We start from the raw sequence: 15,208 nt of genomic DNA, 5'->3' as shown, positions 1-15,208 counted from the left end.
CAGCACTGACACTGGGCATCAGGGAACTCATGAAGAGGTGGAGAACGTTCTGAAGCTCGGTACCTCAGTCAAACTACACATCACCAGCAAATGACCGACTTCAGCAGAAGTATTAAAGTAACAGTCCCTCTTAAAGCTATAGTGCGTAACTTCGGTCGCCCTCTAGCGGAATTCTGCGTTCTTACAACAATAAAGCGGCGCTTCCACATGACGTACACCCCGGTGTCCCCCCCCCCCCCCCCCCCCCCCCTCCCCCCAATCTGCCACAGTGATTCGCGTTTCCACAGCGCCAATCACCGTTGGAAACGGTTTTTATTGTGTGTGAATCAGGACAGCTGGTGAAAAAAAGACGGACTCTTCTGAAGAGGTAATTATTGTTTTTTTTTTGTTTTTTTTTTTTTTGCCACAGAAACGCAAATAGCTTATTACAAACGGGAGACAAGGTGCCTGCTAATTTGTACCTGACAAGTTTGCCTTCTCCGTCGGTCACTTTCCTTCTCCCAACCGTCCAGGCTTTTTTTCTGGTGGTAGGATCCACTCCAGGACTCTTTCTCGGCCGTTTCTTTGGATTATCCGCCATGCCGCCTCCTCATTCTGCCTGAGCTGAGCTGAGCTCTGCGCGTCCTCCCCCTCCCTTCCTGTTGTGACATAAAATGCATAATTTCCTGCTCGCCAGCGCGGGAATGTCGCCGGTCGACACACAAAGCAAGAAATATATATATTGAAAAATCCCGCGACATGTTAGAGGAGCCGATCGGCTTAATCTGCATTTTGTCATCTCCACTAGTAGTGGCCTGGCTAAAACAGACGTTCATAGACATTTAAAAGTTACGCACTATAGCTTTAAGTAGAAGTAAGTACGTATTTTTAAATGTACTTGTGTACAGTGTGTTGCTCTCCGTGTCCTCCAGTGTTAATGTTTTAGAGGCCAAACATTAAAACTACTTGGTTCACAGCATTTTTTAAACATTGCTGTTTTTCCACTAGAACACTGTAATGTACAGGCAGCCTGGATCGAGCGGGTCCTCTCTCACTTGTAAGGTTGCATGTTTGATCATATGTCTATTTGTCAGAGTGTCCTTGAGCAAGACGCTGAAACCCAAACTTTTCTCTTTTCTGATTGAAAGAAAGGTGTCATTTCCTTGATTTATTCAGACGTGTTCCTTCCAGCAGCCTCGATGTGTTCATCAGCCACCAGCACATGCAAACATTTTGGAAGAGTTTAAAATTAGAGCCTGGGTTTGGAGGGAGATCCTGTCACAGGTTTGTAATGCCACAAGGTTCCACAAGCATGTAGAAATGTCTGCCTCCACCAAGCCTCTGCTCCCCGTCCGCCACGCCGGTCGAGAGGGCGAGCGCCGCCCGCTTCCTGCAGATCCGCCCGCTGGCTTTCAGCGGTGATAGCGGCGGGCCGGGCCGGGCCGGGCCGGGCCGGGCCGGGCCGGGCCGGGCCGGGCCGGGTCGGGCCTGCCGGGTGACAGAGGTTCCGGCCGCGGCATGTTTCCCCTCGCTGGAGCCAGATCTCCTCTTCCTCTGGATCAGGCTGGATCGGCAGGCTGCCAGGAGCTGCAGACTTCAGTCCAGGCGGAGCTGGAGCCCAGACCACCAATTATTGTTATTCTGGGTGATTTGGGTTTGTTGGGGTTAGAATGGCGGAGGGGGAGGGGCTGCCTGGATGGGCTAAACATAAAACCCATGGAGGTATGGATTCCACATCGCTCCTTATTGCTGCTCTGCCTGCTGCTCCTGCTTCCTCCTGAGACGTCGGAGTGTTCTTGACATTTTGCTGAATACAAACCAGGAAGTCTCTGAGAGCGACCAGAGCCTCCGAGGCGGGATGAAAGACAGGAGTGTTTACGGCCCGTCTTGCCGTCGGGCCGGCAGTAAACAGGAAGAGGGCTGGAGCGGTGCTCAAACCCCGGCTCTGTCCCGTCCGGGAGGTTTCCTGTTCCCAGTTGGCCCGGCGGCAGAGGCAGACACCGCCGGGCAGACGGGAGGGACGGAATGAGGACGGACCAGCTGTCCCACCGCCGCCGGGTCCCCCCAGGACAGGACCCGGGGACGCCACCAAGTTTCCGCCTCAGTCTCCCAGACACCAGCCTTCACACACACATCCACCATTCTTCCCAAACACACCTCAGGACGGCCTGGCAGGAGCTGACAGAGAGACAACAGGAAGTGAAACGCTCGATGTGACGAGACGTAGCTTCCAGCGAGGACTGAAGGAGACGGCGTCACAGACCCTGGACGGCTCTGTCCAGTGTGAGGCTGTCAAAATGTGATCAGCGCCGGTCAGAGACTCCCATCATAAGAACCTCTAGTGAATACAGTATGAATGAGAACAAAGTACAAAGAAGTGAATTCTTTCATTCCCCAGCAGAGGGAAATGATAAAGTTTAGATGTAAATGTTGGTTTTACCACTCGGGATGAGATGCAGCCCCTGAACTGAAATGTGTGTGACAGTCCAGGTCCGGAGGATCCAGCATGTGTTCTGAACCATCAGAGTTCCAGAGCAGACCGGAACACCTCCTGGACGCTGGAACCGGGACCCTGGTTTGATCCTCACAGTGTGTAGACGTGTCATGCTTTTATTTTGTTGCGGGACAGCAGGGCTTCCTTCCTGCTGACAGCGTCTCTACCGGGGCGTTGGGAGAGCACTGCTGCTCTCGGCTGCTGCTTGTTGTGGGTTTCCAGGCTGCGACAGCAGAACTGCTGCTCTTTCAGGACCATGCATGTGTTCTGCGCTCGGCCTCATGCGAGCAGAGACGCTCGGCTGAGAGCTTTATCGGGTCCGAGGGGCTGCTGGAGATAAGGGCTCTCTGCAGAAGGTGTTGCTGAGCCTCCACAGACTTCCTTATCCTCACCCCCCTCCTCCCCTCGCTGCTCTGGATCCCGTCCACTCTGCCACCTCGGCAGCTGCAGCGCTTCACTCTCCCAGAATCCTCCCTGTCCTGGAGCTCCACCTCAGCCATGCAGATCCTCTCTCACTGTCGTTTTTCAGGAGTTCCGGTCAGAGAACCGTTCTGCGTTCTCCAGACCATCCCTCACTGCTTCCCACACTACCGGTCAGGTGTTAGAAGCGGTCGATCCACCGAAAGACGTCTTGGTGAGAAAACCGTATCCTGGAGTTCATTTCAGGCGCAGAGCTTCCTGCAGCAGCTGCTGTGGTTTCCCAACCAAAGGAATGATGGAGAGAGCGAGAGAACCCTGCTCTGGTCCCGGAGAGGAGCTGCTGGCTCGACGTCTGCGACAGCGCCAAGCGGAGATGATAGGCCGGAGTAAAACCAGGCCCAAGCGTCTAATTAGCCAGTCCCGGCCGGCTCGCCAAATACCGGGACGAGAGGAAAGAAACGCACAGGAAATGTGTCCAGGCCCGACATGGACACTGTCTGAGGGGAGACGGAGCCCGAGGACGAGACTCTCCTCTCTGCCGGGGAAGCGTTACGAACCTGGAGACGTCTCCTCGTCGGCTTCCCCCCTGCTGTGCTCCTGCTGACCTGCGGACCGAAAGGTCAGAGGAGAGCGGTAGAAGGGAGCTGGGTCAGGTCAGGTCAGAGGTCAAAGCCGGGGCGGATGCTGCCAGAGGAGGGAAGCGACGTCCTGAGCTCCCACAGGACCGGGACCGGGACCAGGTTCTGGTTCCAGAAACACTCCGTCTCCGAGTGTAAAGCAGCAGCACGCCTGCGAAGAGGACATGACTCACTCTGAATGCCCCGCCAGTTTCTCCACTTTGATGTTTTTACTAACATCTAGCAGATCCTTCCAGAAGCCCTCTAATATTCCTTCACTCGGGATTCCTCTCTGCCAGCTGTGACTGCTTTCCGTGCACAAATAATTAAGTTCAGAACCACTTCTTCACAGAAATGTCAAACAGCAGAACGCCTGCTGGGAAGACCTGTGGGCCTGGTTCTCTGGGATCCTGCATGAAATGTGATGAATACATGAACCTGGGCGGCACTTCGTGATCAACACCGTGACTGGCATCAGGCGGAAATGGGAAACGAAACGAGGGTTGTGTGCTCCAGGCCTGTTTACACCCCGACGATTAGCTGGGAACTGCATGGCGCCCGTGTTGGTTTGCTGTGGTCAGGATGGAGCGCCCAGCTCCCGTTCCACAACACCGTCAAATACATCTGGAGGGGCAGCCAATCAGGCTGGCTGGAGCCCAGATTTAATAGATAGTATTAGTTAGCTAGCTAGTTAGCTAGCGTCATCCTTCCCCATGAAGCATAACCAGGGCTCGGAGCGTCTGGCAGCCATGTTTCCTGCTGGCAGCACCGGTGAAGGACGGCGCCACACAGCGTGGCCACGTCCATGGAATCGATCAGGGAATCATCTGCTAACGACTCCGGGGAATGGAGACGCTGGGAACCGTTCTCTACGAGAAGCAGCTTCCCGTCCCATCACGATCCGTCGGTGTGGATGAAATCCGGCAGCGGCGCTCCGAACGGGCCGTGAGCTGCGATGATTCCAGATTTTATCAAAGGCTCACAGGAGAAGACAGGAGCCCTTCACGGAGGTTTGAGTTGGTTTACAGGGAAACGAGATGAGAGCCCGTCATGAAAGCCCTCCCACTCTGCCTCACTGTGCATGGAAACGAAAACATGAACGTTTTCTGAAACGCTGTTATTCAGCCGTTTGTTGGTGTTAAACTTACAGAGTAACACGGTCGGCTCTCGGCTCAGCTGGGCCTCCTGCGTCCACACACGGCTGCATTCCTCCCTACTGTTTTTAATATGATAATTGAGGGTGTAGTTGCGGCTGGGCCTGGCTCTGGCTTCTCTCTCCTGGTATCTAATCAGCTTCCTGTTCTATCTGAACGCTATCGCTGAACAACAGCCTGCCTCACCGCCGGCGCCGCGATTAGATCCGGACACACTCCCCTCTCCGGCCACACGGCCACGTCCAGCCGGAGTCCATTACTCTGCACGGCTTGACTCCGTCCAACAGCAGCGCAGCTAACTGTGCTAATGCTAACAGCTGATCGGGGTGACAGAGGAGTGAGGGTCAGAGAGACGACGGCCGTTATTCCTCCTCCATGAGATCACCGACATGTGTGTGTGTGTGTGTGTGTGTGTGTGTGTGTGTGTGTGTGTGTGTGTGTGTGTGTGTGTGTGTGTGTGTGTGTGTGTGTGTGTGAGTGTGTTCTTGCAGGCCACATGTGACTCCCATCGCCCTCCTGCATGCAGCCTGAACCTGACAGCCTCGTTCTGACAGACAAGCAGCAAACACAGGTTTTCTGTGCTCGCACAACAATACACACTCACGTTCAGGTTGAGGCATGCTGGGAGGGGAATGGGGGGGGGGGGGTTCCCCTGGTCTGTTTCTGTCTCTGATGATTTATTTTATTGCTGAAGGGAATGAGAAATATCAAGTCAAGCAGGTAAAGCGTCCTCTTATTAATCCACCGTATCATCCAAATGGACAAAACGAATAATTAAACTGATTTTAATGTCAGCAAAAAACTCTTTAATGTGAGGAAAATAACCATTTTTAACACTAAATAACTTTAACCTAAGGTGCCATTTACACAACAGTATTTCAAGGGAAAATACATTATTTCAACATTTCATCTCTGAAAGGTTTTGTTAACAAGGACATGTTTAGTATGTCAGGCCACGAGTGAACCACACACTCTAAACATTCACACTGGAGAACTCAGACGTTCACATGGACAGAACACTAGGCTGGACTGTTATTGCGGTGACTGTTAACTATAAAACTACCAAGACCAGGAGAATCTGGACTGGAACCAGGACCAGGACCAGGACCAGGAGCTTCAGGAGTTTCAGAGAGTTGAATTTTCCAGAGACAGAGTGGGTGTCTTTTCATAGTGTTGAGCTTCCAGCGGCTCTGAGCTCGAGCCCCGAAAAGCTTTTATTGTGGAGGAGAACTGGAGGCCGTCACTTCTTCAGTGGTTTGACTTTACAGCCAAGAACAAAAGAACTTTTGTCAAAGAGTCGAAGCAACGTGGATACTGATTGGAACATCTCTATTCTCTGCCTGGAGTGAGCGTCCAGATGTGAAGCAGTGTGCGACGACGAGCCTGAAGCCTGCTGGAAGAGAAGCTGAAGAGGTGAAGGAGCTGGTGGAGCTCCACCCCCCTCTCCGTTACTCCCGGTAGACCTGGAGACAGGAAGGCCTCTGGACGGCGCTGGACCTAAGTCAACCAGTCCCTTCTATTTTGTGCAGTCAGCTGAGAAACAGCCACCAGAATGTAACCCTGATGTTCATGGATCTTCTAAACCTGGTAGATCAGCATTAACTTGGTGTTCGTATCCCAGTTCTGTCATTTCACTGCTGCGATCCGGCCAGCGCACACTGAGCTTTGACCATGGGGGGTGTCTGCAGTGGGGGACGCTCCCTGGCCCCTCCCACCTTTGGCCCGTTTAAGCAGGTTGAACAATAAAACGCGGCGTGCAGGTCAGAGGGCTGGAGTCTGGGTCTCTGTTGGACTGGACCGTCAGCAGCTGGGCCCCCCGGGCCACATCTGCTCAGGGCGCCGCTCCTGCAGACAGATCTGATCTGATACAGCCGTTGGCAGCGATGCTGTAAAACGCTCAGTAAACCACGGCGCTGCAGTGGAAACAGGAAGTCCAGCTCCTGCTGGAGGCAGGCCTGGACGTCACGTCAGTCCAGCTCCAGACACGAAGTAAAGAGCCGGACACCACCGTACCGTGTGAGAGAGCAGGCCGGCTGTGGGGTTAAAGGGCTCTGGGCCCAGAGGAGGGAGGTTATTCTGCCTTTCCTGCTGCTCTTCACAAACCTGCTGATAGAAGCAGAAACTCTTCTGTTCATCCACAAACACTGGGAATGGAGGATCAGCTCTTTCCAGGGATGGATTCCATCCGGCGGCGAGGGGACGCGTGGCTCTCCGTACACGACGTGCGACTGCTTCGAGGTTCATCCGGTGGGATCCACAGCAGGAAGGAGAAGGTTCATCCAGTGTGTCATGAGGTGCTGCAGGAACAACCTCCACGTCAGCGAGTGGACAGAATACTGATTCAGCCTCACAGAGAAAGGCTCTGCTGGGTTCTGGACCGTGATGAGCAGCAGGTATTCCAGAGCTTCCTCCGACTCATGCTCTCTGCATTTTTGGTAAACATTTTGTAGTTTAAATAGAGTTTGGGCACAGAAAGGCTTTGTGAAGATCTGAATCACAGCTTGTATTCAATCAGACACTGAACTGACCTGAAGACCTGCCGCATTATTTCTCCTCTCCAAAGCTCAAAGATGAACTTTGTAGCTTAAAACCGAATGAAGCAGGAGGTCAGACGCCGCGTGGGGGACAGATGGCGTGCAGGTGAGCTGAAATCTGCGGGACTGTGACGACTGTTTGTCCTCACGCTGGTAATTACTTTAGCTCCCTGCCATTAGGACAATAAAACCTTATCGCAAGGCAAACAGCACCCAGCTACTACAGCCGAGGAGCACCGTAAATATTTCCCAATCATCAATAATCTGGCAGGGCGGCGTCCGATCTGTCCCCACGTCCTCATAAACCTGCCGCTGCAGCGACTAATGGCTGGCGGATAAGAGAGCTGCACATTCCTTCCCTCTGCTCATCCCTTTAATTTCAGTTAAAGATTATCACCCTGCTTCACACCCTGCCTCTCCAGACCTGTGGACGGCTGCTCGTCCTCCACGAGACGCCATGTCCCCGCTTCAGTCCACAGCCAGCCTCTCTGCTCAGATCCCAGGAGGCCGGGACCAGGAAACCACAGCTGAAGCTCCCCTCTTCCTCTCGCTGGCTGGCCGTTTGGGTTCTTCTCCCTGGAAATAGAAGCTTCCTTGTTTTTGTTTAGCTTTTCATTTTAAATAAAGACTCGGCTGAATTTAGGCCGAAAATTCCCACCGTGGTGAAGACAGTGGTGACAGGAGGCCTTCAGACCACGAGCAATCAGTCCAGAATATCCTGGTCCTGGTCCTGGTCCAGGTTCTCCTGGTCCTGGTCCTGGTCCTGGTCCTGGTCCAGACTCTCCTGGACTGGCTTGACAGACTGTTTGTACGTCGTCTCTGAATCGATCAACCAATCCTTCTTCATTAGGCGCTTTTATAGAAAAAGAAAAAACACAAAGTGCGTTACAGTGTTAAAAACAAAAATCAGTATGTAATAAAATGAAAACAGCCACACCCTCACCATAATCACACACACACACACACACACACACACACACACACACACACACACACAAATGCACACAGTCCCACTTTCATCGCTGAAATTAGGGAGACCTGGCACTGAGCATCATGGGAAACTCCACCAGTGGGGTCGTCCACATCTGGAGACGTCATGGGCCAAGACTGCTGGGACACCCCCCTCGACCCCCCGCCCCACCAGACCGGGGACCCCCAACACCAAGGCATGGAGCCCCCCAGCCGGCCGGGGGGAGGACGGGCTCACAGGACCCCAGGAGACTTGTCTTCAGGACCGGGACAGAAACATAATTTACATAATATTATTAGGAGCCTCCACCCACAGCGGTACCGTGTAGACCAAAAACCGCTCTTCATTTCTTTTTTGCTTTTCTTTTTTTCAGCCTGTCCAGTCCAGCAGGAAGCAGCTGCTGCTGGAAGGTTCCAGACTCATCTGCTTCTCCAAGAGGAGCTTATGAGTGTCAGCCTCCTCTTGTTGACATGCTTTCTTATTTCATTTAATTTATTTTGAGTACTGATTCATGATACTGCTGGACTGACAGGGGGACAGGAAGTGAAAGAAACAAACACGTGAACAGACAAGCCAACAAAGACAGAGTGGAGAGAAGGAGGAGAGCAGAGGTATGGCGGTCTTTAATTAATATGGACGCTCCGGACGAGCTGCTGCTGCTCCTGCATGGAGACATGACAGAGGACGCCCTGCGGACCCTCAATGGAGAACACAGCTGGTAGTGAACTGAGACATGCAGACTGAGGATCCAGGGGTCAAATTACACCAGAGCATCAATTTTAGTCCAACCCACCACAAGAGAACAAGCAACCGAGTCCACAGGTAGAATGTGAAGTGATGAAAGATCAACGTGATCATGCATACATGACCTCTGACCCCTGAGAAGACCAGCAGCAGGCCAGAGAGGCCCTCAGGGCCCAAACAACCGGCGGCTCAGACACCCACCCCGACACACACATACACACACACACACACACACACACACACACACACACACACACACACACAGTCAACCAACCTGTTTTTACCTTTCCTTTACAGATCTGGACGGTCTCTGAGATCCACCACAGACCAGGAACAAACTGACTGATGAAACAAACAGCGTCGTTTGAGTTTCACACCAGGTGACCTGTCAGAATCAGGTCAGTGCAGAAAACCTCATCAAGCGGCTTTCAGATGCTCTTCCTGTGCTCGTCTTCCTCCTGGCAGCCAGTAGCTCCCTGTGGTGAACACGCTGGCCGCAGGACGATTTCTGCTCTCCAGCTGCTCATAGGACCAGTGGAAGGACACATAAGGACACAGACGAGCTGCTGAGGCCTGCAGAGGTCCCGCCGCTCCCGGTCCTCCTGCAGAGCAGCTCTGTCTGTCAGACTCAGGAGAGGCTGGGCCAGGCTTGAGTCCTGCAGGGTTCCTGCTGCTGTGGGTCCCAGGGCCGTGGAGTGAAGGCTGCATTAGAACATGTGTTTCCAGAACCCGTCCTGCCCTCTGACCCCCGGCGCTGCACTGTGGGTGTGTCTGTGTCCCTAACCAGGCCAAGTGTGTAGAAATGCCTGATCGTTGAGCGAGGCCGCGCCCCCTCATCTGGCGTGGCGTCCTTTGTTCCTCCGGATGCATCATCCTCACAGCCTCCCGGGGCGCTGCTTTCATCTGCTGCCGAACGCCATGACAGCCGCCGCACGCCTCCCTCAGAGGCTGCTTGGCGGCACTCCTCTGCGTGGCGACGGCGTTATGCAACCATGGGGGTAATTTACTTTAATTACTGCGTTTTGGAGACTGCTGGAGTTTTCATGCCTCGCTGCCAGGTGAGACGTGTCCGGACAGATCGGCTGTTCGGGATCTGACTGAGACTCCGTGGTTGTTCCTGAGGCCCATGTGACCCGGTGGCAGGGACGGCGTCGTTCACACTAGAACCATACGGTACCAATACCCGGTACCTGGGAATCGGTCCCGGTACTCATCGGTACCAGTGTTCGGTACCTTTGTGTGTTTGCTGTAATAAATGTGAAAGTGTTGCTGGCTGCAGACGAGTCGTTCGCGGATGCTAACATGCTAACATGCTAACACACGATGCGGACCTTCTTGAAGCTGCAGCTGCAGCTTCTCCTCCACCTCCGGCCTCTGGCAGCCTCGGCTCGCTGGCCGGCTCTGCCAGCGGAGCTGGAGGCGGCGTTCTGGATGTGATCTCCGCCCACCTGCAGATAATCACCCCCTGCAGGGATGAGCCCTGTTGTGGGTCTGCAGACACTTGATTACATGTATTTACAGAGGGGAGGATCTGTGGACCCGCCCAGAGCCAGCCAGACTAAACACACCGGTCCGGCGTGGCGATGCCAGAGGCCGTCAGATCACTGAGGCTGGAGAGACTGGCTCTACCGGCCCACAGCAGACACCAGTGTAAAGTCAACACTTACTGTAGTTCAGCCTTTATTCCACCGCAGGGTTGAGCAAGACGCGCTCAGTTTAGCCCGTGAGGGTTTGGGGGTTTGGGAGGGGCTTCGGAGACAGAGGGCAGGAGTATTCAGTGTGTTGGTTTCTCGGTCAGCGCTCTGCTGCAGCTCCACACGGAGATGCTTCTGCAACATTTACATGGATTTTCACCACCGCTGTGTGGATTCCTCTGTACTGTTAATCCTGATGCTTCTTACCAGCTGGACTCTGTGATTAACCAGAATGTTCTAAGTTTCCACAACGTACCGAACAAAGACGCTTGTTGGCTTTTAACCAACAGGCGCATTCAACGAAGAGGAACATCTGTATTTGTCCCCGTTTTTAGATTCCGGTGTTTCGCTCCAGCTCGGCCTGTGGCCTCTGCTCCAGAGGGAGTGTGACTGTCCTGCCTTAACCACGGTTATTCGTGATAAGACACACCTGAGCGACAGCATGGAGGCCACAGGTGAGGCAGATAACACTCATTATCTCTGCCATCATCCACCCCCCCTCCCTCCCCCCTCCCACGCAGAGTTCATGCTGCTGCTGTGGCAGAAAGGAGAGTTTCAGACCCAGCTGGTCCTGGACCAGCCTGGTCCCCCCCCCCCCCCCCCCCCTACACACACACACACACACACACAGCTGAGTCAGTCAGTCTGGGGCTGGGCCGGTGGCTGTGTTGGTGCCCGGGGGCCGGAGGGTTTGTTTGTGGTTTGTTTGCTGGGATGGGGGGGGGGGTCTCTTCGGCACCAGCCTGTCCCAGTCTCAGTTCCTGGATGGACGCTGTCTCCAGGGGATGTCGGGACAGATCGGGGAGGGGATACAGGCCGTCTTCCAGCTCACATGTCCCCTCAGGAGGACACAGACCTCACAGTGAACCACAGCTTGGTACTGGACTGGACTACAGCAGAACGTCATGAGGATCCTCACAGTAAGCATGAAGGGCTGGTCCACGTGTCAGACCAGGACAGGTCTTCTCTGTTTCTGTGGTTTGGTCTTTTTCAGCTCCGGTTCCTTTAAGAACCAGGGTTAGATTCACGTTAGGAGGAAGAGCCGTCTCAGTCTGGATTCCTCCAGGATTTCCTTTACTTCCTGGTGGAACGTCACATGACTCCACAAATATGACCAAACCAGGGTTTTGAACCTTCACAATGAGAATATGGACCAGGACCAGGACCAGGACCAGGACCAGGACCAGGAGTTTGTTTGAAGCAGCCTTCTCTCGTTCCCACAGCCAGTACTTTGTGCTTTCAGTGTCTCTGAGCTCCGCTCTCAACGAATCCCCACAGTGTGAAAGTTTTCAGTTTTCACTTGAAAACATTGTTTGATCGAGGCTTTACAGATCCTTCCTTTTCCCATTAGATTAAAAAGAAACAACTTAAAACATTTCCAGTCAAACTGAAGATAAAATGACTTTGCTTCATACGTGTTGCTTCATTATTGGACTCTTATTTATTATTTGTTATGTTAAAAAAACTTCAAACTTTTAAACTTAAAAAAAGTAGAAATAATAATAACTAAAGCTTTTGAGATTTTAGTGTTTTAATAGTTTATCCATTCCAGCTGTTCAGCCTGTCGTGGCCACGTCAGCCAGCCTCCCAGCCGCTCAGCATGTTTGCTGTGGTTCATTTCTGGTAACCAGGACGGTTTTCACCCGTTCCTCGGACTACTTCCTCTCTTCAGGAGCTCAAACATGGTGGCGGCTTTCTGAATGGATCCTCACAGAGCCCACCGTACGCCGGACCGGCCTTCAGTCAGCTGGAGGCCCGGAAGCGTTAACAAGGAGCTCCGTACCTGGGAGCATGAGTCGGAACGCAGCCCAGCTCAACCAATCAGACTGACCCATCAGCAGCACGAGTCCTGGACTCACAGGGCCGGTCCGGGTCCACGGGCGTGAGCGGTGAAGTGGGTTCAGGTTCCAGAGTGAACAGGCAGGACCGGGGGGAGGTGGGGGGGGTGACTTATGAGGGGGGGGAGGAGCAGGAAGAGCAGCTTCCTCCTCCATCACCTCCACCCTGCAGCTCACTATTTTTAGCCCTAATCGGAGGGAAGCACCACCTCGGGGTCCTCGGGGTCCTCGGGGTCGCCGGGGCAGAGAGGGAGCAGTCCTGTGTTTCCTGACTCCACAGCCCGGGCCCTGTGGGACGCCACAGACGGGGTCAAAGGTCACAGCCACTCTGTTCAACAGGAGAATGTGATGAAGACACATTTCAGGGTTGGTCTTCATTCAGACTGAATCTGCCTCAGCAGCCACACTCAGCACAGCTTCCTGTCAGGCTTCAGGACGGAGCTTCAGCCCCATACCCTGCTTCATTCTGTAACATAATCCCATCAACCTCAGACTGCAGCAAACAGAACACAAACGCCCCTCAGTCAGTATTCTGAGGCTCCCAGGACTCGTCGCTCTCATCACACACAGATGTAAATGAGAGGTGTGTGTTCAGTCGCCTCCATCCGCCACATTAGTCTGGTCCGGGGGGTCAATATGACGTTTCTCCTCAGTTCCTCTGAAACGCAGCTCGTGCGCTTTGACATTTTGTGAGAAATTCTTCTGCCAGTCTTTAAACCATATCTATCATCGCTCTAACCCACAGCGAAGAGCCGGGATACCTGGAGCCAAACACCGGCTCGTTTGGTTTCACGCCGGCGATCTGCCTGGATGACAGAAAAAACCTTCAGGAGTGAAGAAGACCCCGGATTCCCCGGAGAGGAGGAGTCTCCGCCGGTGGAAACATCCTCCTCTGTGTTCTTTGTTGAGTTTCTTCATTTCAAACCGGCCTTGCTGAGTGCAGAGCTCCATCTTCCTCCTCCTCCCTGATTCCTGAACACAGCAGCATCCGAAGACTCTTCATCAGCCTGTGAGGACGGAGCTGATCTTTAATCCAGACCGCTGTAATGAGAGGCAGCCCTCTGCTTCCGGCCCTCGCTGTCTCTGCCCTGCAGCAGAGTCTCTGCTCAGGGAAACGTTTGGCGGTCAAACCTCTTCCTGTAATTACTGCATGATTGGTGTCCCACCGGTGGAGGGGGACGGTGGAGCAGAGGACGGCGGTGCTCCGGCGCAGAATGCGGGACGTTCCCGGTCCGTGCTGCTGCAGCGCCGCCGCCGTCGGCCCTGCTGGAGGCGGGGTCGAAGCGATTAGGACGGATTGATGCGAAGCCCGGCCGCCTGAGGTCAGGTCTGATATGGGAAGAATTTCAGAGAACCTGGTGGAATCAACAGAAAGGCTTGATGCTCGGAGGAGTCTGCAGCGGGCGTTCAGTACCGGTTCCCTCTGGAGCGATCCTCGATCCTCTGGGTCTGCAGCAGAGGAGCAGGAACGGGGTCAGAACGGCGTCCGGGGCGTACTGGGAGGTTGGGATGGTTCCACGCTCCCCGCCGGTCGGGTCCGGGGGCGGAGCTCCAGACGGTCCAGGCCCAGCGGCCTCACGGCAGTGAACTGCTGACGCAGGACCTCAGAGGGTCCCTGGTTCAGTCGGACTGCAGGTCTGACAGACCAGGATCGAACAGCCTGGACAGGAACAGTGCTGCCCCCTACAGCAGGAAGCTGGCTGTACTGCCGTTTGATTCCTTCTGAATTCTGATTGAACCGTTTAAATTCTCAGCTCGTGGAGCCGAGTCTCTGTGTGTGGAACGAAGGGTTCTTCGTCCCGGCTGGGTCTTCATGCATAAAGGCCGCCATAGTCTCCGTCTGCAACGCTGCTTTCAGTAAGAAACTCACTGACGGAGAGGCTGCTTGACATGGAAAAGCCCAGAACATCCTCAGATCCAGGCGGAGCAGCCCGGCCTCGCAGCGCCGGCCCGGCCCAGGCTGTGGCGGCGCTGCTAGACGTTCTGCTCATCGCCCCCGAGCCGGTCTCTGGATGTGTGTTTACTCAGGGCGTGAGTGTGTGTGCGTCTGGGTCAACACGGCGGGCCGCAGCGCTCACCTGGACCGGACGGACGGCAGAACGCCATCCTGCAGCGCCGCGGCCACGAAGCATGGTGCCGACTCCCACAATGCTCCTGTGATAGCCCCCCCCCCCCCCCCGGAGCTGCAGCAGTCATTATGAGATAATTTTTCCCGAGGATTTCAGCAGGTCTTCTCACTTTACTCAAAGCGCCTGGAATTGACCTGCGGTGAGGTGGTGAAAGCCGCGGCGCTGGGGGCCGGCGGGGTCTCACCACAGCTCTCTCAGGCCGCAGACCGGGACGCTTTGATGAAACAGATCCACCGTCTGAGACAGACGCCACTGAAACGAGTTCTGGGAGGGACGGACCGTGTCTCTGCTCCCTCTTCCTGCTCTACACTCTGTTTGTGTCGTCCTCTCTCTCTCCCTCTCTCTCTCTCTCTCTCTCTCTCTCTCTGTCTCTCTGTCTCTCTCTCTCTGTCTGTCCTCCTGTCTTGCTGTCCCTCTGTCAGTCCAGCTGTGGATGCAGGCTGGTAATGATATTATGTCATGAAGCTTTCCTCCTCCTCTCAGCCTCTTCCTGCACCGGTCCTGAACACAACGCTGGGTTAGTCAGACTCTGGTTGTCCGCCGCTCCGTCCGTCTTTTGCAACATGTCCCGATCCGGTGGAGTTGTGTCAATATTGTGTTGCCTTTAAATCAACAGCAGCAGCATTCCTGGAATC

This window comes from Salarias fasciatus, chromosome 9, assembly GCF_902148845.1.
Source record: "Salarias fasciatus chromosome 9, fSalaFa1.1, whole genome shotgun sequence".
Taxonomy (NCBI): domain Eukaryota; kingdom Metazoa; phylum Chordata; class Actinopteri; order Blenniiformes; family Blenniidae; genus Salarias; species Salarias fasciatus.
Note: the sequence above shows the minus strand (reverse complement) of the source record.